At 39.5% G+C, this 27,448-nt stretch overlaps 1 protein-coding gene across 3 annotated transcripts in view; it reads left to right on the top strand.

The window, feature by feature from the left end:
• TRAPPC9 (trafficking protein particle complex subunit 9) overlaps positions 1–27,448 on the top strand; it is a 540,656-nt gene that overhangs the window by 208,133 nt on the left and 305,075 nt on the right. The window lies entirely within an intron of this gene.

The raw sequence follows: 27,448 nt of genomic DNA, 5'->3' as shown, positions 1-27,448 counted from the left end.
CACATAACCATGTGAATTGGTTTCTCTGTCACTTTCTTTTGTCCTCTAAGACTTTCTGTCATCCCAGTGTTTGTTCTGTTCTGTCATTCTTCTCCTTCGTTCTCCACCTCCCCCTCCCCACCGATTAATTCCTTTCTTTAGCCTTTCTTCCTTTATTTTTCTACTGTTACAGATGGCATAGCGCCAGTTCATGGTCTTGGCCTCCAGACTCATCTATTACTTTTAAGTAGTGTGTTATTGGGATAACGGGCATTGGCACAATCCTCTTTTGTTGATCTGATTAGACACATTTTTCTGTTCATTCTCACCTAAAACCTGGTGCCTTATATGTTCATGTAACTGATGAAAAATTTCCCTAGAATTTATTTTTGTGATGAATTCCTCTAATACGTTATTTGGAGTCTTGGAAACATGGAATGAAGGGCATGTGGATGTGTAGAACCTTTAGACGTTGTAGTTTCACATGGTGAAGATAACCGAATATTTTAATTCCATTTCCTACTTAACCATCATCTTTATTTTCAGGGAAAAAGCTACCTCACACGTTTCAGGACATTTTTATTCATGCTACCAGTAAGAGTGACCATTTGGGTGTAGGTACAGCTCCAGGCCACACTTGGTTTGATTGATATCTGTAGATAAATAGATTAATTTAGCCTGCAGCACTATCTGTATTTAGGAGCACTTGCTGTGTTTTGTGGCTGTGGTGACACGGTGACTGCATTAATGGGATGAAAGAAGATTGTCTTGAGTGGCTGCCAGTTACGTCTGCTCTAATGGCCAAAGGATTTATTGAAGTTACACTCTGATGTTGCACTGATTTGGCTTTCTGCCTGCTTTCTGATGTTCTGTAAAAGATCATGATGGTACAGCGCAGACTTCCTGAAGTTGGAAATGAAAATACCCAGTTCCTACTAATTTATTTCAGATGATCAAAAGTATAATTAAAATAGGTGTTTTGTAAGTCTTTACTTCAAAGAAAACAGTCATTTAGAATTAGTTCTTTAGTGAATTTATTCATCAGTCTTGACATGCATTTGCTTCTTTCTTCATTAACTGGAAACAAAAGCTAAAACAATAGCGATCTGCAAAGATCACTGGAAGACGTTATGTAAATGCTGTAGTAGATAAAGGTGGCTTTTTATGACATTTTCATTTTGCAGTTGTAAAGGTGTCTCCAGAAGTTGATTTGGAGTCTTCTGTTTTCTGGGTTTTTTTTTTCTCCTGATGCCACTTCTCTACCTGGGATCATCGGCAAAAAATTGAAGCCTTCTTTGGAGTAATGCAAGGATTTTTTCTGTTCTAAATTAAAATAACTGAAACAATATTCTGCTAAGTTGGAGTACAATGTATGATTTCCCCTACAGAAGTGTATAATCTTGGCAGGGAATGGGGTGATGTTAAATCCATAATCTTTCCTCTTTGACCACTTTGTCTCTCCATGCCAGCCCACTCTTTCAACGCCTGGATCTTCCCAAGGCAGAGCTTTACCTGTATTAGCTTGGTACAGTCGGAGTCCACAATGCAGCATTTGAAGCACATTTCCTCAGTTTTCGAAAATGCATCCTACTTCTAGTTTGTTTTCTCAGTTGATAGCTGGAATAAAAATGAATTCTGCAGTAGCTTTGGATTTTTAAAGAATAATAGAGTTCTCAAACAAGATCATTGGACCTGTTTAATTTTCTGGCACTCAAGAAGCTTGTTACTGTTCCTCGAGGGAGAGGGACTCTAAATATGAATCCTGTAGTACTTTGATTTCTGTCTAACGTGGTAGGTATGTTTAAAACCTCCATATGTGTACTTTAAAATTACTCTTTGTCTTACATAGTGCTTTCAGGCTATGAAAGATCCCAACATTATGGAAAGATTCCAGATTTAATATGTTGAATCAGAAGTAAGTACCCCCAGGAAAGAGAGTGACTTGTAATAAAGAGGGTTAATTACAGGTTTATTTCAGTGGTTTGTTTTGGGTATTTTTTGTTGTTGTTTTTTTTGTGTGTAGATTTGCATTGGGTAAGTGTGCAGAATAGGGAAAGATTAAGTACAGTTTTATGCAGGGAAGCTGTAGCTCATAAATCCATTGAAGTTCTGTTAAGGAGCTAAGAAGCTTTGGATAAGGAGGATCTAATTAATATAATTATTGACATATGACCAAGTTCCCCACCAAAGGCTAACAGAGAATCCAAGCTGGTGTAGAATAATAAGGGAAAATTATTAATTGTTTAAGAGAAAGGTGAGAGAGGAATAAATAATCACTTGCAGAAATCAAGTCATTATTGGGGCCCTTCTGGAATCTGGGCTGGACCTTGATCTGCTCAGCTGCTTTGGAAAGTGTGTGGGAAAAGGAGTGAGCAGGGGGCTGGGAAGGTCCCCGATAGTAAATCTGGGCTGTAAAGGGGGAATCTGACTGTGAGGAATTACAGAAGGACAAGGTGATGAGTTGGCAGGAAGACTTCAGTCTTAATAAATCCAAAGTGGTGAGCAGGGTGCTAAAAAAATTCCAAACTCTAAATAGTGAATGATGATCTCAGAGCTGTCTTTCACCTCTTAGGAATTGAATGCAAGATTTAGTACACCTATGAAAATGCTGCCCATGGCTCAATAGTAGTTGAATACAAAACAATCGTCTTTTCGAGTAGATGTGTTGTATCAGTGCAGGGAAGGACTTCTTCTCTTCAGTGGTATGATGTCACCAAATAAGAAGGTGGTACTCAACAATATTGAAGTTGAAAAGGAAGTGCTAGGAGGAAAATATTTGTAAAAGAGAGCCTGATGCGAGAACACAATATGGATGCTGTTACAGTTGAGGGAGAAGAACATAAAAGAGCAAGGACGCATTGTAAATGGAAGAATTAATTATAAAACTCCTTCTGAGATGATTAGTAGTATATTTTTTATTTTTCCTTTCAATTACGGGATTAAAGTTTTGCTGTCGGGTATAGCTATTGGTAAGGTGGTTAAATGGGAACCATTTTTTCGATTCTTATCTTCCCTAACTGAATTATTTACTTCTTGGTGAAGGTTTTGCTATTGTCTGCAGGTCTCTTCCCATATTTTGACCTGGACTGTTTTTTTGAGTATTCCCATGTGTGCAGTTGGTGCAGGATTTGTCCTGTTGAGTGCAGCTTAAAGGAGAGGTTTTGGTAATGGTTTGGAGTCTGTTTATATGAGATGATTTGGGGATGGAATAGAGATTTTCTCACCAATAATGGGTGCTCTTTGAGATTTTTCAAATGCTGTAAGGTATTTCTCTCTTCCCCAGTTGCTCATTCTCCTCTTATTTGCAGTCTTCTTTCCCAAGACTTGTGCTGCTGCCAATCAACTAATTGTGGGTCTTTCCTATACATGAAAGGGGAAAGCAGTGGGCAAGGAGGAACAGCAATCTTTGCTTTAATATTAAAAAAAAAAGAACATTTAAAATATTAAATTAAAAATTATGGTCTGGATAAATTCAGGTGTGTATTGAAGCCAGATATATTCAGTATAACAGAATCATAGAGTGATTTGAGTTGGAAGAGACCTGAAAGACACCTCCCACTGGAGGCTCAAAGCCTCATCCAGTCTGGGCTTGAACACCACCAGGGATGGGCCATCCATGACTTCTCTTGGTAGCCTGTGCCAGTGCATCACCACCCTCATAGCAAAAGAAATTTTTCCTAGTATCTGCTCTAAATCTCTCCTCTTTCAGCTTAAACCCATCCCCCTTGTCCTATCCCTGCACTCCTTGATAAAGATCCCCTCCCCAGCTTTCCTGTAGCCCCCTTTAAGTACTGGAAGGCTGCTAGAAGGTCTTCCTGGAGCCTTCTGTTCTCTAGGCTGAACAACCTCAACCCTCTCAGCGTGTCCTTACATGGAAGGTGCTTTAGCCCTCTCATAATTTTTGTGGCTTCCTCTGGACTTTCCTTAACAGATCTGTTTCCTTCCTCTGCTGAAGACTGCAGAAATGAGTGCAGGACTGCAGGCGAGGTCTCATGACAGCAGAGCAGAAGGGCAGGTTTGTAAGGCTACATGCTTTTAAATGCAATTAAAAAAGTTTTACCTCTTTGCTGTACAAATCTCCAGAAACTAATCTTGTTTTGAAAAGAAACTTCTGAATCATTGCTTGCGTGAGGAAATCTTTCTCCCTAAATCACTCCTGCTATAACAGTTTACTAGGTCATCTGTATTTTTCCTCAAGTGTTTATTCATTGTCTCCTTTTTGAGTTCAAACTGAAATAAATGTCAGCTCCACAGAACACATGGCAGACTATTAATTCTGTTAATAGTTGCTGTGAAATGTGTGGTAAAATCCCAGACATGGATGTGTCTCAGCTAAAATGTTTCCCTTTGACAAATGAGTGGCTAACACATAAATTCTACATATTGATCACCAAAGTTTCATTTTAGGGTTGCTTCATCAGGGCATCTTTGTTCTCAACCACATTTTTTACACCAAAATGGTGTTAATGAGTTGTGCATTTCCCAATGAGTTGGTGGAGCTTTCGCAGATTCAAGGAGATCTAGCACTTCCTAATACCAGCGTGAAAGCTTGGCTGCTAAGTTGCTAAGACCACGTTTAACCTATTTAAATCACAAGCTGCCATTGATCTGGTTTTATTTGCAGTGTGCAAAATGCTGTGGTTTTAGGAGATGCATTATTTAAAGAAAGATTTTAGTATTCAATTTGCAATGTTTTAAACGAGAGAAGCTGCCTCTTTGGGATTGATAAAGGTAACAAAATACCCTTCGTTTATAACTTATTGATAATAATTTTTGAGCTCATAAAGAGGATCATTCTACTGGGATTCTTCTACTGCATGAAGATTCAGTTCAGTATAAACAAATTCAAACTTGATCAAAACAAAACTTCATGTTGTCTGAGGAGAAAGTTTTAGCAAACCATATTCTCATCAACACTGGGGGTAGAAGCAGAATGATACTCCGTATAAATGAGGTGTATCCCTGTGGTTCTGGCATAGTTGAATTACTACTTTCAGTTGATCTGAATTTTGAGAATCATAGTAGTTTTGAACAAACCTTTCCATTCATGTGTGTATTTTGAAATTGTACAACCATAGAATGGTTTGAATTATAAGGGATATTTAAAGGTCAGATAGTCCAGCCCCCGGCCAAGGGTATGGACATCTTCCACTAGATCAAATTGCTCAAAGCTCCATCCAACCTGACCTTGAGCCCTTCCAGTGGCAGGGCAACCTGTTCCAGTGTCTTGCCACCCTTATTATAATAAATTTCTTTCTTTTGTCTAATCTAAATCTACCATCTTTCAGTTGCCCTTGTCTTGTCTCTACAGGCCTTTGTGAAAAATCTCTCTTTGCCTTTCTTCTAAGCCAGCATTAAGCCCACAATAAGGGCTCCCTGGACCCAGCTCTTCTCCAGACTGAACAACCCCAACTCTCTCAGCCTTTCTTCACAGGAGAGGTGTTCCAGCCCTCGGATCATTTATTTTGCAAGAGTAGGCAAACTATGGATACTGTCTGTAAATCTAACCTGTTCAATTTGAATGAAGCTTACACTGGGGTCTTAACAGTTCAGTACTGAAGAAGGGAAAGAGAATGCAAAATTAGAAAAATACACATAGTAAAGCTACTTGTGTAGCAGTTTACTTTCCTGCTGCCCTTTGGAAAAAGGGGACAGGGAAGAAAACAGTGTCTTTAAATAGCCTGTCAGGCTGCTACTGCATCTACTTCCTTGTGTGACAGATACTGCATTTCTCATTAATGGTACCTTGTGAGTGCCTGTGGTTGCCATAGTAACTATCTCTGAGCCTTATACCTTAAATTTATCCTGACAAAGGTTATTGTGGCAATTCCTACTAATTGGCATTTTTTGCTGCTGCTATTTTTAACTCATCCCCTCCTCCTCTATTTAAGTTACAGATCCTAAATGGAATGAATTGGCAGAACGGTTATGGGTGAGAAAATGCTTTACAGGGCAGGACTAATTGGCAACAAAAGTCTACATTTTGTTCGTTAGTGCTTGGTCAGAAATATCGAGATCATAACTTTCAGTGGTAACTAAAATGCTATCTGTTTTTGTCCTTCAAATGTTTTGATATGAAATAATACAGATGCTCTTGAAACATGGTTTTGGTTCACACAGGCTGCTACTATTGTTTATTACCAAGTATCAGTCACGCTGTTTATTACCAGACATTACTACCAGCAGAGATACCAGGAAATAAGCCATATCCCGAAGACCTGAAAAGCTAATTTAAAGTAAGTCTCAGATAAACAGAAGATTGCACAATAAGGAGAGTGAGCCTTGTGCTGTATTAGCTCCTGGGACAGGTGCTATATTAGTACAAATGCAGTTACGTGGCATGTGCTGGTACAGCAAGTTGAATTAAAAGGTTATACATAGGCTGATGATATCATCGTTTAATTTCCTGTAGGTGTTTTAGAGGACTACTGCTACAACATTTCCAGTCACTAAGACTCTTGGATTTAATTGCTTGATTGTCCTGAGTTAAATTTTTCAGATTCCGGACTGAGACAGCAAAACAGTGACTTGATGAGCAGTCCCAGAGTGTTCATTAAATGGGTGCAGAGCAGCAGAGGAAAAAAAAAAGCTACAGCTAGAATGGGGGGGAGGACTGTCAAGCACTGTAACTTTTGATAGCGTGGTCTGCCGAACAGCAAGAAATGTGATTGCAGCTATGCTAAGGTACAAAATGTTGCTGTAAAGAAGGCAGTGTGATAGGAGTAAATCAAACTATGCTATTAGAGGAAGGAAAAGGGCAGATGGTTCTCAACCTTTCAGTAAGGTGAAGGATATAGGTGCACACTCAACCCTCAGTTTTACACTCGGGCAGTTTCTTGTGTGGCAGAGGTCACCCAAAAGTGCACCCAGCAGTCATTTGATGCTATTCTTTCTTTTCAAACATTTAAGAAGAACTGTTAAAACTTCACAAACTTTAAACATTGAATTTTCACATTTTAATGTATTTATTTTAGTCCTGACGTAGCTCAGCGTTGAAGTTTGGGGCATGGCAAACTTAAAAGCTCTAAGAAATGTTTATCCACAGATGACGACTTCTGAAATGTAAAGGATAATGCATTCGGTTGCTTTGAAGGAGGAGTACATCCACTAGGACTTCTTAGAACTGTTTGATTTTCTTTCCATGCTTTGTCAGAAGGAATTTGCAAGAGCTGTAAATTCATGTCTGGGAATGGAAATATACTACAAGAGCTAGAGAGATCCCAGTGGAAATCTAGGGGGAAAAATGGGAGAATTAGGAATTTTATGAATCCTCAAGGTCTATGCAGGGGTATGTTTCATTCAGCGTTGTTTTTTCTGGTGTATAATTTTGACCAGTAGCCTCTTCTTCTGTGTAAAGACCAAATGGAAAGCTTATCTTTGGTTTCTGCATCTTTTATTCTTCTTCTTCAGCTTGAAGGATAAGATGGAGGACAACTCTTTGCTAAGCAGGTGGAGAGGCTTTATATCTTATAAGTCTGCCTTTCATATAATTATAATTAAGGTAAAAGAACTTTGTGGGATATGAAATCGGTGTTTTGTTGCTCTGGAGCAAGTTCAGGCTGCTTTTGTGGAAACCTCATTCTTCTTATGTATTTGGTGCTCATAAATAGTACATAACAATACATTAACATTAGTATAAAATAATAAATATTTTTAGCAGACTTTATAGTAGCCTTCCAGTACTTCAAATGATCCAGCAAGAAGAATGGGGAGGGCGTTTTTATCAGGGAATGCAGTAATAGGGAGAGAGGTTATGGTTTCCAGCTGAAAGAGGGGAGGTTTAGATTAGATATTAGGAAGAATGTTTTTCCTGTGAGGGTTCTGAGGTGCTGGAACAGATTGCCAAGAGAAGTTGTGCATGCCCCCTCCCTGGAGGTGTTCAAGACCAGGTTGGCTGAGGCTCTGAGCAAGCTGATCCAGCGGGAGGTGTCCCTGCCAATGGCAAGTGGGGTTGGAACTGGATGATCTTTAAGGTCCCTTCCAACCCCAACCATTCTATGATTATTTTATATATGTAATATATACATAATATAGTTCCATATATATATGTGTGTATGTATATAAAAAATACCAAGATTTTCCTAGATTCTTCCCTTGGTACGTCTGAACTGGAACAGAATTCAAAACTGGTATTTGCTTATTTTTGGAAACTTCGGTGATTTAATGTAACAGGTAGTGAACTGGAATAAAGTCTGCCTTGCATGTTTTTTCATCTGTATGCTTAAGCATGCTATAAGAGAGGTGTATGTTGTGATTCTGAGAGACAAGAGTGGTAAATGATTTTCTGGCTGTCACTGAGCAGGAAAGTGCCAAGAGCAGAAACACAATCTGGGTTTGCTGTCGCCATTGCTGTTGAGTACTGAATTCACTGCCCTGGCAGCAGCTGAATGTGTACTGCATGCCTGAAGGTAGATATATATGCAGTCAAACCAAGAGCTCGGATGTATGAAGAGCAGTTTGAAGATTTCCAGAAGTTTTTACTTTAAATACATCAACAATAGTGTTCTGAAGAATAAATAATGATTTACACAGCACTGATAAAGACAAATCTTTTTTTTCCTGCGGTCAGTTCTGGAAATGCCAAAGCCCTGTTGGAAATCTAAAATTAAGTATGGATTGAAGAATACAGCATTCACATGCTGCTATAATTTTTTTCAAGCTGTTGAGGTATTTAAATTCAAATGTTATATAGCAAATTGCACTCATTTGCTGCATAGAAGAATTTTTAGCTGAACACCTACTGAAGAGTTTTTCTTCTGTTGACTTTTCTGTTGTGCTGACCATTAACTATAATTTTATTCCATCTCTTCTCAGCAATTTTATATCTTTGTTTTGTTTATAAACTCATTGAGATTGGAATGCCTGTTTCCTGTGTGTGTGTTCTCCCTGACACAAAGCAATTCTGATCAGTTGCTAGGATTTATACTTGCTGCTGCAGGATCTACAAAAGGTTAAGGAACAAGACAAAATTCTGTGGAAAAAAAAAAAGAAAATATTAATCTAAGTTGCAGCAGTGAATATGTTCTCAGATCTTTCACTCAATACATCATAGATACTAATTTTATTGTTTTAGGGGGAACTATAAAAATTATTTTTGGTACTGTGATGGACTATACTACATTGTACTGAATTATGAACTCACTGTTTCATTCTTCATGAAATACTGGTTCTATCCTAAAATCACTACAGTCAGTGCCTTGTGCAATGCCGTAGAAGAGGAAAATAACAGAAACAAGTAACTATCTGAAATAATATGATTGAATTTGAAGTGATACCAGACAGGTAGCATAGTCCTAGGATACTTGCTATTTTCTTGATTAAGTATGTGTTGCAGTATCTTGGTCAATGCATGTAACAAATCAGTCTTACAGTTTGGATGCAGGGGGAGAGATTTTTGGGAACTGCTATTCATGGTAACATAGGAGAAGGCTGGACTAGAGTGGAAACTTCAGGAGATACTGCATTTTACTAAACCACTGACCAAATCTTTGGCAAGCAAAAAGCGCTGAAGAAAAGTCTAAGGTAGTGATGAGTTTCTATGGAAGTTAGTCATATACCTCATCTTAAAAGAATTTCGGTTAGTGCACAGTAAGTGTTTAGTGTGATTGTTCAGAATCTGCTTTGCAGTCTGTATTAAATTCTAGGTCTACATAGTTCCAGATAACGAAGCAGACTTAGGAACTGAATTGGGGACTCATGCAGGTGACACTTTTATGTGTCATCTTGCTATCAGAAATGATGAGGCCATTGGGAGAACGGAAGTGGTCATGCCTCTATATTTGATACTGGTGAGGCCACACCTTGAATACTGTGTTCTGTTTTGGGCCCCTTGCTGCAACAAAGACATTGAGGGGCTGGCGCGCATCCAGAAGAGGGCAACGAAGCTGGTGAAACATCTCGAGCACAGTGGTTATGAAGAGCCACTGAGGGAACTGGTGATTTTTAGCCTGAAGAAGAGGAGACTGAGAGGCAACCTCAGCCAGAGGCGACCTGAGAGGCTCTCTGCAACTACCTTAAAGGAGGTCGTAATCGTAGAATCACCAGGTTGGAAAAGACCTCTTGGATCATCTAGTCAATCATTAAGTAATGAGATGGGTGTTGTAGTGAGATTGTAGTGCTGGTCTCTTCTCCCAAGTAACAAGCGATAGGATGAGAGGAAATGGCCTGAAGTTGTGCCAGGGGAGGTTTAGATTGGATATCTGGAAAAATTTCTTTACTGAAAGAGTGGTAAAGTATTGGAACAGGCTGCCAAGGGAAGTGGTTGAGTTGCCATCCCTTGAAATATTTAAATGATGGTTTAAACCTGGCTTTCAAGGACATGGTTTAGTGATGAACTTGGCAGTTTTAAGTTTATGCATATGGACACTATGATTTTGTTTTCATTACCAGAACGTGGAATTGAGTGCTTATGGTGAAGATTGGTGCTCTGTCTGACCTTTCCAAGTACCCTTTTTGAATCTGATTTTCTAACAAAACAAGTTGGATGCAATTACTTTTCTGTTCTGTCACTGATGAGTCTTGAATTCAACATAAACTGAAGACTAGAGGTCTTGAAGGTAGATTTAATTCTTTAAAGTTCTGTCAAAATCATTGATGAGTAGAGAGGAAAGTGGAAAATCACTGCCCCTTTTCTGAGAAAGACAGGCAGAATTTAGTAAATGTATATTTAATTTGTCACCTGGAGCTTTGTGATGGTTTGGCAGGGAAGATGGAGAAATCAAACTTGAGGTTAGAGGATGAAGAAGAGCACAAATCCATATGAAACAGACTTTATTATTCTTACTGATTATGAAATAAGTACTTTGAGTAAACATAGTATTCTGTAAAATTTCTCAGAGGGAAGGATTTTGACCAAATACTTTCTGTGCTTCTGCTTTATTTTTGTTAAAAGAGATTCTGAGTTTTTATCTCCACCTGGGGTAACTTGTTATATTGTCTTTAAGGAATATAGTAACTTGACAAAGAACAGAATCCTAGTATTAAGTGTACACTTTCTGTTAAGGACTGAGTTTTCCAAGACATGATTCTTTTAAGCTGCTGTGTGCCTTCTGTTCCCATGTCTTTGAAGAGCAGTTTTAGAAGTTCAAGCATTTATCACCACTTCTGATGAGACTCAGTCCTGAATGATGAGAAGACTAGGAAGGTTCCCCACATGGCAGCTGGTACGCAAGTTGTGTAGGGTGCTGAAAGTCCTCCCTTAACTGAGAACAATCTAGGAAATTTGGTACCCTCAAAAAATTATTCTTTCTGGGGTCCAACCTAGTGACTTTTTGCCCCTTATTTTTCAAAGCTCTCTCTTTTAAAAATGTTTCAAAGGGATTTTTTTCATTTGATGGGTCTGTTTTGATTTTTTTTTTTTTGCTTTTCAAAAGTAAAAAATAGTTCCAGTATTATATTCAGTTTATTTGAGTTGTTCTTTATCACGTTTAAAGATGGATTTGTTGATGTTGCTGGTTGGATGTGAATTGTACCCAACCTAAATCCAGAAAATTTAGTAGAATATTTCCCTTGCCCTTACATGGTGTCATTTTTCCTATCTCATTCATGGGTTTTCTTTACACTAGCAAAGACACCTCACTGGTTTTGAGTATCTAATGAGAATTTTTTTGTGATCAAATTTTCTTAAAATCTATATTGGCATTTCCATTTTTATTGGTACAGTCTCTGAAATTCACTTTAATCCATTCTGTTCTGGTCTGACCTGTGTCAGAGATTAATGCCTCACGCTTTTGTAGGTTATATGTGTACATATGTACACATGTGTATATATATTTTTTTTTCACACCTGTATTTTTCACCCTGGAGACTTTGAAAGTTTTTCATCCTCTGTATCCCTTAACTTTCCTAGTCTTTATTTGAGGACTGTGGGAAATATGTTGGAAAATCAGAAGTTACTTGTTCATTTCAGAGTTTTCTCTTAGTGGTATACGGTAATATGAAACTAGCATTACAGAGTACCAGGGTGATCAGTTCTGTGCACCTCTTTCTGAAGAAGAGGCATAGAATCGTAGAGTGGCTTGAGCTGGAAGGGACCAGAAGATCATCCAGTTCTTATTCTCCTGCCGTGGGCAGAGACACCTGGCACTGGATCAGGTTGCTCAAAGCCCCATCCAACCTGCCCTTGAACATCCCCAGGGATGGGGCATCCACAACTCCTCTCCAGTGTCTCACCACCCACATAGTGCAGAATTTCTTCCTAATGTCTAATCTAGATCTCCCCTCTTTTGTTTTAGAGCCATTCCCCCTATTCTTGTCACAGCATGCCCTTGTAAGAAGTCCCTTGTAATTAGTCTGTGCAGCTAATTTGCTTTATTGCAATCCTACACACAGTTTAAAAATTACTCCATCTCTGTTGTCAGTCATGGGCAACTGGAGCTGGTCTGTGCTGTTAACATGTGTGGTCAACTTATAATGGTTGCTCTGCTGCTTTTGATGCAGGAAGCATTGCTGCTTTCCCTCCACATCTTGTATAGTATCCTGTTAACTAATGTTTTGCAGTTGTAGCTTCATGACAACTTCAACACATTCAGGGGGTTGGACTATATGACCTGTAAAGGTCCCTACGAACTCAAAGCATTCTGTGATACTATGATTCCAGTCATGCATGGCGTATATACTTGTCTGAGGGTGTCTGAGTGGGTGAATCACAGAATCACAGTCACACATTTGTTTTCATACTAGTTCTGTAAGTTTCCATACAGCACAAGCTCATTAAAAGATTATATAGTGGTTTTGCAATTGTTTGTTGTTAATACATGAGTACTCACAGCAGTTACTAGCATGTTAGCAAACATCATATCGTATAAAGTACTTTCAGATGTTATAGTAGAACCAATTTTGTTTAATACTTCCTCCTTATTTGGGTGTGGAATGCTGTGGAAATGTTCAAACTGAAATGGTAGAAATTGTAGGAATTACTCCAGGGACATGGGATTCGATTCCTCACATTGTAAAATTTTAACCCAACAGGATATTCTCTGTTGTATTTCAGTTAAAATGATTGCATATATAATGAAAAGTAAAACAGAAGAAGTTAGAATGTGATTTTTTGTCATCTCTTAGGTGTGGAAGATCTCCCAGTGCCAGTGTGCTTGGGCACCTTTAGGAATTTAATGTGTGTTAGGGTCTTCGTGTTCTGAAAGAGACAGAGGTTCTGCAGTCCTGATCTCCTTACCATCTTTTGGTGAAAGACTGAGCCTTAATACCTCTGCTGCTTGTCTCACAAAAAATGACTAGGGCAGGCCCAATTAAATACTGATTTAGTCATAATCTTGTATGTAAATGAAGCCAGCAGGAAATTATTTCAGTAGAATTTGGTGCAGAAGATGAGAAAGAGTTGTAGTTTTCAATTAACGTATTTTACTCTGATAAGCTATTTGAACAGTTAGACTGAAGCATCTCTTGTTTTGATTCAGGTTCCCAGAACTTGTGTCAGTACCTGGCAAGCCTACAGAGTGATCAGCGATGCCTTGCAGAGTATCAGAGGGGTGTGTGTTTCATGTCATAGTTCAGCTCTGTATCTACTATGAAGAGTACTAATGCCATGAAAAAGTACATAATTACAGTTCTGTAGTTGAAAATACATCACATTAAAAACTAACAAAAATATGCTTTTTAAAATCTACTGAAAAACAAACATGCCGAGAGCTAATCACTTGGAAATTCATCAGTTTTGAAGTCTGGTTCAGATCATACAAATGAAACCTGTTCACATCTAAGTGTAGCATCTAATAGTTCTACATGGAAGTAATGATCTTCCCCAGAAATAATGATCGTCTGCAGGATTTTAAAATGACTTCAGGTAAATAGTACACTAAGTAACGCATTCAGTTGCTGGTCTGAGATTATTTTTTTTCATCAACGTTTACTGTTACAAACATATTTCATTGCACTTTTTAGTATTTTTTGTTACTTCAGTTAAAAAATATGTCTGACAACTTTCCAGACCCAATCTTCTTCTCTTAGTGTTTAAAGCAAAACTAATTATTGTCAAAGGTCTTAAATAATGTGCAGAACATGCTGATAAAAAAATAAATCATATAACCAAGGAGAAACTCTGCTTTTCAGAAACAGTTTTAGAAAACAGTTAATATGCTCAAGATAAAAAAGCAGAGGTATGCTCAGCTAAAGTTGTCTGACAAGCCATACTAGAGCTTGTACTGTTAATATGAGAAAAGAGGGTACAGAACTGCCTTTGGCTAGCAAGTGTATAACGTCCTGTTCTAAGATATTCCAAGTACACTATGGAATCTTTGGGGTATTGGGTCTGGCTCATGGATTAAAGTTGGATTAAACCCAGTTTGTCAGACACTAAAAAGTTGTCGTTGAACAAGTGTCTGATCAAAAAAAAAATTGTTCAGGACTGATCTGTCCTGAAGCTTAGAAAACCAGAGAATGCAGATGGGCTACAAGCTTAGGAATAAGATGTTTCCATGGCCAGAAGCGAGACTGAAGGCAGGAGACCGGGAGGTTCATGCAAAAAACTGAAGTGGTATGATGAGAGCAAGGACATAGCTTTGTCGAGGTTTGATGATTGGATCAGAAGCGGAAACTGAAATTGAGACCCAACAAGCCAGACACAAAAGCATGGCAAAACCCCAAATTGTCACAAATTAGAAGTTTTCTAGTAGGTGTAAAGTGTTGTTCTCTCGATTGCAAAGTAAATAAAAACCAGCAAGGGTCAGCTATGTCCAACACTGCACAAGTATTATAGATGATAATGATGCAGAAGTTTAGATTTGATATTGATGAGATGTTTGCAATCCTTGTTAAGAATGTGAAAAGAAAGAAGCAGGGATTAGGCTATAGAGCATAAAAAATTGCTCTCAGGAAATGAATTTGAATGTTTGGATAACATATTCAAGTCATTTCAAATTTAAGCATGGAGATTGTGTTTGGGGATGGAGAAGATAAAGATCTGGGATTTCTTAGAAAGGAAAGAAACTTAGATTATAAGGAAGAAAGAAAAATGAGTGAAAGAATTGACAATGTGGAAACCTGCTTCTTATCACTCCTCAGCCACCTGAAAGGAGGTTGTAGTGAGGCATGTAGTGGTCTTGTCTCCCAAGTAACAAGTGATAGGATAAGAGGAAACAGCCTCAAGTTGCACCAGGGGAGGTTTAGATTGGATATTAGGAAAAATTTCTTCATTGAAAGGGTTGTCAAGCACTGGAACAGGCTGCTAAGGGAAGTGATGGAGTCACCATCCATGGAGGTACTTAAAATATGTGTAGATATGGTGCCTAGGAACATGGATTAGCGGTGGACTTGGCAGCGTTAGGTTAACAGTTGAACTCAACAATCTTAAATATTTTTCCAACATAAATGGTTCTATGATTCTATGCAACAGGGAGGTTAGTGCTGCTAAAATAGCAAAAAGCATTAGAGGAGAGAAGGGTTCTTGAAAGAAGAGTCAAAACCACACCACCTTTAATTAACAATGCTTGTTAGTAAGGAAGAGAACCAAGAGGAGAATTAGGTTTATAACCTCTTCAGTGCTCAATAGTAAAATTATCGTCTTACAGCTGCAGACTTGCCTCTGACATGCAGTAGAAGGCTGGACTTTGTCTACGTGGTTTGTGTTTATCTGCCTTATTAGACTGTGTGTTTCTCGAGAGAAGTCTGAGTCATCTTCAAGATCTTGGTCTGCTGAAGCAATAAAACATCTTTCTTGTCTATAAAATAAAGGTTCAGTTTTCCATAGTGTGCCAGAAGAGTGATTACATTTGACAGTTTCAATATTTTGATTGCACACCATGCCCCATTTTGAATTGCATCTATCAAAGTAAAGGAAAGGTTTGCTCCTGCAGAGAGTATTGTCTGCAAGACATGATAGTCTTTATTACGCTGCTCAGCAATTTTGTGTATTTGTCTTCGTCTTTGTATTCAGAGGGTAAAAAATCAGTTTCATTTTTGGTATGATTAAAAAAAGAAAGAATCAATGAGGAATTAAATGGTCGTAAGTCAGATAAGGCCTGATTTATGATGGAGAGTTTTATTACAGTTTTCTACCTTTTTTTGGCAGCTAGTGAAATGACAGTGCAAGAATTGGAAGCAGAAGTTACAGAAAGTAAATAAAAAGAAATACCCAAATTAGCTGAATCACTGTGATTTAATGTTTGGGGTGCATGGCCTGCCATTAGTTCTGTCTTTTCTACTTGCAGTCGTCAGTAGTAATGAATTTAAATAACTTGTTTTGAACATACTGGCATAACCTCAGAAAATTGTTATAGTTGTTTTGGTAATTTGTTCCCTGTTTCTATTATTTTAGCCTTTTACATTTGAGAACACTTATTGTTACATGATGTAGTGGCTGCTAGATAAAAGTAATAATGGGACTGGTCAAGGAATTGGTAGCCACAGTGAAGAGAGTACACTAATTAATTACTGTGGCATTATTTATATTCTTGAAGCCTTTTCACACCAATATAGAGTCTTTCAAGTTTATTGTGACACCTCTTAAGTATTCTCCTGGCTTGTCAGGAGAGTGTTCATGAAGGCAAGCAGAGTTATAGCCTGTTAATCATAGACGGTTTGGGTTAGAAATGACCTTGAAGTCCATCTAGTTCCAACCCCTCTGCCATGAGAAGGTTCAGTTTCCACTGGATCAGGTTGCTAAAAGCCTCTTCCAACCTGGCCCTGAACACCTCCAGGGGTGGGGCATCCCTGACTTCTCTGGGCAGCCTCTTCCAGTGCCTCACCACCATCACAGCAAACAATTTCTTACTACTGTCTAATCTAAGTCTCCCTTCTTTCAGTTTAAAACCATTACCCCTCATCCTATTCCTGCACTCACGGATAAAGAGCCCCTCCCCAGATTTCCTGTAGGCACTTTTTTAAGTACTGGAAGGCTGCTTTAAGGTCTCCGTGGAGCCTTCCCTTCTCCAGGCTGAACAAATCCAACTCTCTCACAGAGGAGAGCTGTGATCATCTTTGTGGCGCTTATCCAACTGGAGCTGGTTGTAGAAGGAGGTGAACAAGAAGGAATGGTTATCAAACACATTTCAAGCTCGGATTTAACTGCTGAGAGTAGCAATAAACAGAAGGGGACACTAAAGAGAAATGTGCTTTTTTGGCTGATCTTTGAAATGTTTAAAATTCCAGAGAGTTGCCTGAAAGAAAATTATTTTAATGGAAACAAGTGTGAAAACTAAGAAATGCCTAATTTTTTAATGAAAAGTATTTACAACCATTTAACAGCATCCTGAAATTCACTTTGTTTATGAATTAAGAGTTCTAGATAGTTGCTGTTATGTCATGTGGCATTTTGAGGAATAATGCTTGAGACGTTGAATTTCACCGTGAATCTTCTATCAAACCATAGTAGAGAGAAAGTACGGATTTGATACGCTTTTAGTAGTCTATGTTACTGAAGTGATTGTTACCAATGCTCTTGTGACACTAGAGTCCGATATGTGCTTAAGTCTCAAAAATAGAGCATGAGAATAAGCATCTTTACAATTCTGGTAGAGTAGAGCTGTCTTGACATGACTGCCACACACTGAACATATTAGTTTGAGTTCATGTAGCTGCTTTAAAAAGCACTGCATGTTGGTCTGTTGTATTATCAGCAATTTGAGAGAATAATCAGAGGATTTTCTTTTTTTATGATTCCAGCAGGAAGTCATCCCTGAACTATGTTGCATCGTGAGTCTTAGTAGTTCAGGATGCTGCCAGAAGATAAATGATACTGAGCTTAGAGACACTTATCTTGTAGGACCTCCTTAGATAAAATAAGAATAGAAATTCTGTTGTTACAGGAAAGTCTTTGTCTGTGTGAAGCTTAATGATGCATGTTTCATCTGAGCTATCTCGGTGTAGCATGGTTAGTTTTACTTATGACACTCTGAACCAGCACCCTTCTCCTTGTGTGACAGACCTTACTGCTGCAGGGAATTCCCATTAGAACACTGTTTGTTGAGTATTCTGTGAATAGTGTGCTTTATTGATACAGGATGTTGTTGAATAAATTGGCAACCTTAAACACTGTAGTAATTAAAAGCCGTGTAAAATGCAGTGCCACAATCATTGTGATGACTGGGTTTCACTGTTAAAACTCTCATGAGATTAAATTCAGGGTTTACATTGAAAGCTGCTTGTCAATTTGGAGCAGCATACCTGTTACTTCCTGTTACCTACTTATTTGTGCCTGCTAAACTACTAAATTCTGTAGACTTGTGTCCATCAGATATAACTACTGGGTTCTACTTATGTGTTGACCTGGAATCCTCAGATCAATTTTGGGTGCATTAAATACCCATGTACTAAAATCAGCATTATAAAATTCCTTAGGGATTCCCTTTCGTGTCTTGCACCCCTCTTCAGTCTCGCTTGTTCCCCAGCTTGACCTCTATTTTCCTCTTGCCTCTTTCTCTTAACCCCCTCCCTACCTCACATGAACTGATTTCTGAAGCAAGGGAATTATAGAATCATAGGGTTGAGTTGGAAGGGACCATGGAGGTCATCCAGTCCAATCCCCATGCAGGAGCAGGGACATCTTCCATTGGATCAGGTTGTGCAGAGCCCCATCAACCTGACCTTGAATGTTGCCAGGGATGGGGTGTCTACCACCTCTCTGAGCAACGTGCTAATGTTTCACCAACCTCAGTGAAAAAAATGTCTTCCTAATATTTAGTCTAAACTTCTCCTGTAGTTAAATCCCATTACCTCTTGTCCTGTTGCTACAGGCCCTGCTAAAAAGTCTTTCCCGTTCTTTCTTATAAACCCCCTGTAAATATTGAAAGGCTGCAATAAGCTCTCCCTGGAGTCTTCTCTTCTCCTAGCTCAACAACCCAGCTCTCTCAGCCTCCCTTCATAGGGAAGGTGTTCCAGGCCTTTGATCATTTTGGTGGTCTCCTCTGGACCCACTCCAACAGATCCATGTCTCTCCTGTGCTGAGGGCTCCAGAGCTGAGGATTGAGGATGCAGTATTCCAGGCGTGGTCTCACCAGAGCAGAGTAGAGGGGCAGAATCACCTTCCTTGAGAATGTTTTCTTTTTTTTTTTTTTTTCTTTCTCCTCTCTCCCTTCAGGTAATATTTTGTAGATGTTGGGAGTTACCAAAGGTTGGCAATTTTCTTACAGAGAATTAATTTTTGTGAAAATATTTGAAACAACAATATGGAATAAATCTACAAGAAAACTTTCAGTTTGTCTGAGGGCAGAAATAATGAGCAGGAAATGATCCTGCAGGTTCTTGTGTACATTTCTCTTCCACTGTGTTAACATGTTTTCTGAGCTAACTATGCCTTATGCAAGCAATCTTTCAAGTACTTGAATGTAAAAAAAAAAAACCATCTCAGCTCAAGCCAACTGCATAACTTCAGCTGATAAATAGAAATGCTGTCGTTTTGCAGACAACATAAATATTTATTCCTGTAGAGTAATCTTCTAAATGTTTTCTTCTACATTTCAGCCCCTTAAATGCTTGGGAATACTTTATCTAATATCAATTGAAGATTTTTCCCCATTGCTTTCTAATTATTTATTAGTAAACATAACCTGGAATCAAGAACTATTAGAGGACAGACATTCTGGAATAACTCTCAGACTGGCTTTTTGCCCTTCCGGTCTTCCTCAGTAATTTGAAGACAGAATTGATAATTTTAGAGTAAGGTTACAGAGTCACATACACAATCACAGGATGTACAGAGGCTGCACAGCTTCTTTGAGCAACCTGTTCCAGTGTTTGACCACCTTAACAGTAAAAATATTTTTACTATGTCTAGATGGAATTTCTTGTATTTTGATTTGCGACCATTGTCTCTCATCCTGTCGTTGAGCACCACTGAGAAGAGCACGAATCTGTCTTCTTTAGTCTTTGCCCCAATCAGGTATTTATTCACAAGGTCCTCCTAAGCCTTCTGTTCTCTGGATTGAACCATCCCAGCTCTATCAGCCTTTCTTTATATGAACAGTTATTCCCATCTCTTAATCATTTGTATGAGCCTTTGTTGAACTTGTTCTGGTATATCCATGTCTTGAAGTCAGCACTGTTAGGTTTATGGTTGGACCTGATAATCCTAAAGGTCTTCTCCAATCTAAATGATTCTGTGTTTCCATCTCACTTGTACTGAGGAGCCCAACATTGTTCACCTGATGTTTCTTACCAGTGCTGAACAGAGAGGAAGGATCCCTTCTCTCAGTCAGCTGGCAATGCTCTATTGAATGCCACCCAGGATCATAGAATCATAGAACTGTTTTGATTGGAAGGGACCTTGAAGACCATCCAGTTTCAACACCCCTGCCATGGGCAGGGACACCTCCCACCTCCCATATCAGGCTGCTCAAAGCCTCATCCAGCCTGGCCTTGATCACCTCCAGGGATGGGGCATCCATGACTTCACTGGGTAAGCTGTTCCACTGCCTCACCACCCTCAGAGTAAAGAAATTCTTCCTACTGTCTAAATCTCCTCTCTTTCAGCTTAAAAGCATTACCCCTCACCCTATCACTACACTCTCTGATGGATGCCACCAGCCTTCTTTCCTACAAGGACACTGGCACAAATGCAACTTGACCACCAGTGGCCTCTTCTGCAGAGCTGCTTTTCAGACCCATTGCTCCAGCTTCTACTGACGTCTGATGTTATTCCTCCCCTAGGGTAGGACTTTGCATTTCATGATATATTGCTTATTGCTGCTGGAAGCTGGACTCTGTGACCCTGGAGAGTCTTTCCAGCTATAGGTGTTAATTAGACTAAACAGAAGAATAATGATCATAGCTGCTCTATTAATTTTTTTTTTTTTTACTAAGAGTTTAAATTCAACCTGTAGCTTAAATATTTTCTCCGTTGATAAAGGATGGAGAGTGGAGCCACAGAAGGATGCATTTTTACATCTTAGGAAATAGTGATGCAAAAGGTCTGTATTTCACAGTGTATTTACTTTAAAAAGCAAATGCAAAACTCTGCACATTTTTCCCCATCTAGTTTTATTTGTTGCCTTATCTTTATTTTCAATGAACAAGTCAGTCAGGTGTTGATTTTGGACACCAGCTCAAACCTTATTCCTTTCTTTTCACCTCTTCGTCTACTTAAGTCATAGTCCTTAGTATATATACTAATTTATTATTTTTATATACTAGTGACAAGTTATATATCTTGAATTTTTAAGAGATTTTCATTAGAATATAACCAAGTATCTCCTTATCACAAATGTAATGGTAGACCATTTCAAAACTATTTTCAAAAGTTATCGATGTTTGAGTTAGAGTTTCCAATTTAGAAGAAGATCTTTATTTGCAGGAGAACTGGATAGTTCTGACCATGCTTTCCCTACAAGGAATTTATCATAGAATCATAAAATAGTTTGAGTTGGATGGGACCTTAAAGATCATCTAGTTCCAAACCCCCTGACATGGGCAGGGACACGTCCCACTAGATCAGGCTGCGCAAGGCCCCATCCAACCTGGCCTTGAACACCTCCAGGGATGGGGCAGCCACAACTTCCCTACGCAACCTGTTCCAGTGCCTCACCACTCTCATCATGAAGAAATTGTGTAGTACTCTAAAGCTTATCTAGGATACTGCAACTTATATTTTCTTCTCAGAGACAGTATTTTGTTTTAATTTTTCCCTTTTTTCCTGACCTCTGATAGCATTGCATTAACCTCATCTGATGTCTGGTGAGTCTTCTGCCAATGAAGAAATGAGATGGAAATCTGGCATCTTGTGGGAAGTGATGTTTTCTGAGTTTTAGTTAACAGTAAATTGATTCGGCTTTCTCGTTGTTGTCCGCAATTAGATAAGTATTCTACAGTGCACAGCCATTTATGTCTGTAAAAACAAGAAAAAAGATTTATTGGAAAATATATTTGCTCTTTTAAATGTTTTGTTAAGATTTCCATCTTCCTAAATACATGCTATTCCTTATTTTTAATAGATGGTCAGTAATTTTACTTGAAACAATATCGTAATCAGTAAAAAAAAAGTACAGATTTTGATCAGACATTATTAAGTGAGTGCTGCAGGTACTTTCTATCCTCAAATTTTATTAATATACTGCAAAAAACTGAATTATTTTTGCATACATTGGTGTTACACTGTAATGTCCTCTTTCAAGGATCTAACAGACAAATTCTCCTAATTCAGTTTAATACATAATTCTTAAGGCATTTCAAAATTTTTCCCGGTAAGTTCTTAATTCACTCAGTTAAAGGAGGATTCTTAAAACAGAGAAATAAGCCTGTTTTAGTGTTCTTGTCTTTCTTTAGGTTATATTACTGAAACTTAGCAAATTGTATCACTAATATTGAAACTGAAAATCGAATATAACTACTGAGGAAAGTAGTATTTCTATACAATGCTTGAGCTGAAAACATGAGAGAACCTTAGGATGCGATGGTGGTAAGTCTCTGAAAAAGAGAGTAATGCTATTTAATGACATACTGAGCCTAGGAAATGCAGTCACAGACAATCAGAGGCATTTACCACCTTTGACAGGCTGCAGTATTTCTTATGGCTTTGTTTCAGCCCATGACGTCTTACTTTGGTAATCAAATATTTTCTGTGCCCATCTCCCAACACTGAAGTTTAAAAAAAGCATACTAAGAATAAAAGTATGGCTGGAGGGGGTGGGAGAATGCTTCAAGCATTAGACAGGAAATATTAAGGCTCCTTAAACCAGAGGTTCAAATCCCAGGAGGATTGACTTAGTCCTTCATCTTTTGCAAGCGAGATAAACTCAGCTCGACTCAGAATCATTGAAGTCCCTAAACTGTTGTATCAGTGAACCACTTTGCCGGTGTTCAGAGCACACTTATTGATGGCCTTGTCAGATTGTTTTTCAAGGTCTGCAAGTGGAGCTCTTTATCTTCAGATACAGTACTCTACCAAATGTAGACCTGCCACAGCCAAACAAACAAACAAGCAAAAATTCCTGAGGAAGTAACAAGTGAGAGGATGAAATAGCCTCAAGTTGTGCCAGGGGAGGTTTAGATTATGTATTAGGAAAAATTTCTTCACTGAAAGCATTGGAAGAGGCTGCCTTGGGAATTGATGGAGTCACCATCCCTGGAGGTCTTTAAAAAACATATAGATGTGGCACTTCATTACATGGTTTAGTAGGCTTGGTGGTGTTGACCTGATCGTTGGACTTGATGATCTTGGATGTCTTTTCCAACCTTACCGATTCTGTGATTCTAAGTCTAAGCCCACATCATTATGGCTCTTTCCACTATTTTTTTCATCTCTGAGAAGCATGAAGAATGTTAAAGCAATGGTTGGTCTCTAGCTGATTTATTTTCTACTAGCAGTTACAGAATCACAGAATCACTAGGTTAGAAAAGATCCACAGGATCACTGAGTCCGACCATTCCTATCAAACACTAAACCATGCCCCTCAGCACCTCATCCACCAGTCTTTTAAACAGCTCCAGGGAAGGTGACTCAACCACCTTCCTAGGCAGACGGTTCCAGTGCCCAGTGACCATTTGCATGAAAATTTTTTTTCTGATGTCCAGCCAGAACCTCCCCTGGCAGAGCTTGGGGATGTTTCCTCTTGTCCTGTCCCCTGTCACTTGGGAGAAGAGGCCAGCACCCCCATCTCTACAACCTCCTTTCAGGTAGTTGTAGAGAGCAATGAGGTCTCCCCTCAGCCTCCTCTTCTCCAGGCTAAATAACCCCAGCTCTCTCAGCCGCTCCTCATAAGACCTGCTCTCCAGCCCCTTCACCAGCTTTGTTGCTCTTCTCTGGACTCGCTCCAGAGCCTCAACATCCTTCTTGTGGTGAGGGGCCCAGAACTGAACACAGGGTTCAAGGAGCGGTCTCACCAGTGCTGAGTACAGAGGGAGAATAACCTCCCTGGATCTGCTGGTCACACTGTTTCTGATACAAGCCAAGATGCCATTGGCCTTCTTGGCCACCTGGGCACACTGCTGGCTCATGTTCAGTCGCCGTCAACCAACACCTCCAGGTCCTTCTCCTCTCAGCAGCTTTCTCGCCAGACTTCTCCTAGTCTGTAGCACTGCATAGGGTTGTTGTGCCCCAAGTGCAGGACCAGACATTTGGCCTTATTGAACCTCGTGCTAATGGTCTCAGCCCAGCAGTCCAGCCTCTTCAGATCAGTTGAAGAAGAATCCATTAGAGGATCCACATGCACAGGGTTTCTGATGTGATGTGATCAACACTGTACAGGTTCTCTGCATTCAAAGCAGTGGGCAATGCTGGACTACACTAAACAGTTGAAAATGACCAGTTTATGCCTTAACACATCTGAAATATGCTTAGCTTTATTCTTCTTTACTGCTTCTTTAGTGAAGAGTGGAATGGACATGCACCAAAGCTTAATTTCAGTTAATAAATTCAAATGAATATACTCTGAACACCAGTGAAGTGGTTTGCTGATGAGAATTGCATATGCAACATCATTCCTACATCTCAACCCATTTTCGCTTGAGTATAATTCAGCATAAGATGACAGAGAAAAAAATGTATAGCAATAACCGTGAACTAGTGGCAACACCTTTGCATTTGTCAATAGTGTTTTTGTTATTAGAAACTCTTTGTAGAACTTCAGTTCTTTGTGCCCTCTGCTTCTGACCTTGTGGGTAGGCAGCTTAAAGTTATTTTTAGACTGTTTGTGAGCATATTTATGAGACACTGACTTTTTTTAACTTTTAAAAGCCAAGAAGCTTTTTATAACATTGTTAAAGAGGAAGTGGTCATGGCTCAGTAGTTAAAATTCATTTCTATTTTGCACTTAAAAGCTGAGGTTTATCCTTTTAAGCACTGTGCTGGCTTAATGATTCAATGCAATTCTATGTTTGTTGGGAAGTGGTTTCTGGCTGCCTTGCTCTGGCTGTGTGGTTTTCTCCCTTAAAAAGAACAGGTATAGTTTGTACTATGCATCATCTTTATGCTGTCTTTTCCTTTCTTAGCGGATATTAATTTCTGATGTGGTACATAGTTTTGAAAAGCAGTACAGTTTCAGGATAAGTATGTAAATATGTATTTGCATATATAATAAATCCTGTAAATATATATTAAAAAGCCTAAGGTTTAAATGTACCAATTAGCAATTTAACCAGAAAATAAAAAAGATGCTTTAGTTATCCCCATATTAACCTCTACATTTTCAATAAATTCACAATTAAAACTTAGCCTAGAGAAAGACTGATGGGTAAGGCACTGGAACAGGGGCAGTTTTACCAGGTGGTGACTTGCATTTTGTCTTCCTATTTTTTTTTTCCCTGATGGAATTGAGAGAAGCTTGTCTTGGCATCTCATAAAATAGCTTGCTTCTTCTACACATGTTATTTGATCAAAGTCTAGGATCTTCAGGTGTTTTTCTGTTAATGAAAGCTGGCGGTGGAAGTAATGCTTTATAGCATCTGCGTCTGTTCTTTTTGTATTGTTTGCTTCTGACGCATTGCTCTTGTTGTTAGAATAAATACAAAGGTTTTTATTTTCCCTTTGAGTGATTGCCCCATGTATGCTTCCTAAAAAGGTTGCGAGTGTTTCCAGCTGCTTGCCACCAAAAACTTTAACTTCTCCTGTACTGAAGAAACTTAAAAGGGGGTACCTGCTGAAGGAGACTTCCTCTACTTGTGTCATTCTTGGCATGATTTTGCAGTTGCATTTTCTAGTTTCCTTGCAGTCCCTTTTAGAATCATAGAATCACCAGATTGGGAAAGACCTCTTGGATCATCAAGTCCAACCATTCCTATCTGCCACTAAACCATGTCCCTGAGCACCTCGTCTACCTATCTTTTAAACACCTCCAGGGATGGTGAGTCAGCCACCTCCCTGGGCAGCCTGTTCCAGTGCCCAATGACCCTTTCTGTGAAAAAATTTTTCCTGTTATCCAGTCTGAACCTCCCCCTCATGCACCTTGAGGCCATTCTCCCATGTCCTATCACCTGTCACTCGGGAGAAGAGGCCAGCACCCTACTCTCTACAACCTGCTTTCAGGTAGTTGTAGAGAGCAATAAGGTCTCCCCTCAGCCTCCTCTTCTGTAGGCTAAACAACCCCAATTCCTTCATCCGCTCTTTTTAAGACTTGTTCTCAAGCCCCTTCCCCAGCTTCACCAGTCTTCTCTGGACACGCTCTAGAGCCTCAACGTCCTTCTTGTAGCAAGGGGACCAGAACTGAATACAGTATTCGAGGTGCGGTCTCGTTAGTGCCAAGTACAGGGGCAGAATAACCTCCCTGGGCCTACTGGCCACGCGCAGTGTTGCCTTGCTTGTATTCTGAATGCTTAAAAGTATTTATAGGTGGTTTACAGTTTTGGATAGAGACTTTGAAGTTCTTTGGTTTTGAGCGTCTCACTTGTTTCAATCTGTTTCTTTCTTTCAGCCTCAATTTTTGGTGTTTGATCCCAAAGCATGTAGATTTTCTTATCTTGATTTCCTTTTTTTTCAAATGAAAAAGACAGAAAGTTTCAGTGTACTTAGTCTTGAGTAAGGTCTTAGAATATAAGGTTGGAAAAGGCCTCTAAGATCATCCAGGACAACTGTCAGCCCAATACCACTGGGCCTTCTAAACCGTGTGATGAACTGCCATGCCTACATGTTTTCTGAATGCCTGCAGGGATGGTGTCTCCACCATTTCCCTGGGCAGCCTGTTCTAATGCTTCACCTCTCTTTCAGTGAAGAAATTTTTCCTAATATCCAGTCTAAGCTTCCCTTGGCACAACTTGAGGCCATTTCCTCTCATCCTGTCGCTTCTTACTTATGAGAAGAGACCAACGCCCACCTCACTACAACCTCCTTTCAGGTAGTTGTAGAGAGCAGTATGGTCTCCCTTCAACCTCCTCTTCTCCAGACTCTCATGGCACTTGTTCTCCAGACCCTTCCCCAGCTTTGTTGCCCTTCTCTGGACATGCTCCAGGCCATCAATGCCTTTCTTGTACTTAGGGGTCCAAAACTGAACATGGGATTTGAGGTGCGATCTCACCAGCTCCAAGGGCAATATCACTTCCCTGGTCTTGCTGACCATACCATTTCTGATACAAGCCAGGATGCTGTTGACCTTCTTGGCCAGTTGGGCACACTGCTGGTTCATGTTCAGCCGGCTGTCAGCCAACACCCCGAGGTCCTTCTCTGCCAGGCAGCTTTCCAGCCACTCTTCCCCAAGCTGTAACCTTATGGCCCTGTAGGTATTTACAGTCTGGGGTGGAGCAGGCCTCAGTCAAGAAGCCTGTATCAGCAGCAACAGAAGGGAAAAAGATAGTCTATGCTCTTGTGGTGCTTGTGGCTGTGAGCATTCTGCCTCTGATGCCTTACTGCAGCCCTCTGTCAGGTTACAGTGTATTTTGGTTAGCTTCAGGTTGCACAGTTCTGGGGAAAGCTCAGTCTTTCTCTGAAGCTTCATGGAATCATAGAATGTCCAGAGTTGGAAGGGATCCACAAGGATCATCAAGTCCAACTTATGTCTCTGCACAGGACAACTCCAATATTCACTTCCAGAACTTCCCAAGAACATCTTGGAAACATTTTCTTTGTAGTGGAGTTGCCGTAATAGAAGTATATCAT

Source organism: Phaenicophaeus curvirostris, chromosome 3 (genome assembly GCF_032191515.1).
Source record: "Phaenicophaeus curvirostris isolate KB17595 chromosome 3, BPBGC_Pcur_1.0, whole genome shotgun sequence".
Lineage (NCBI taxonomy): Eukaryota > Metazoa > Chordata > Aves > Cuculiformes > Cuculidae > Phaenicophaeus > Phaenicophaeus curvirostris.
This window is presented reverse-complemented; position numbering and strand designations above follow the sequence as displayed.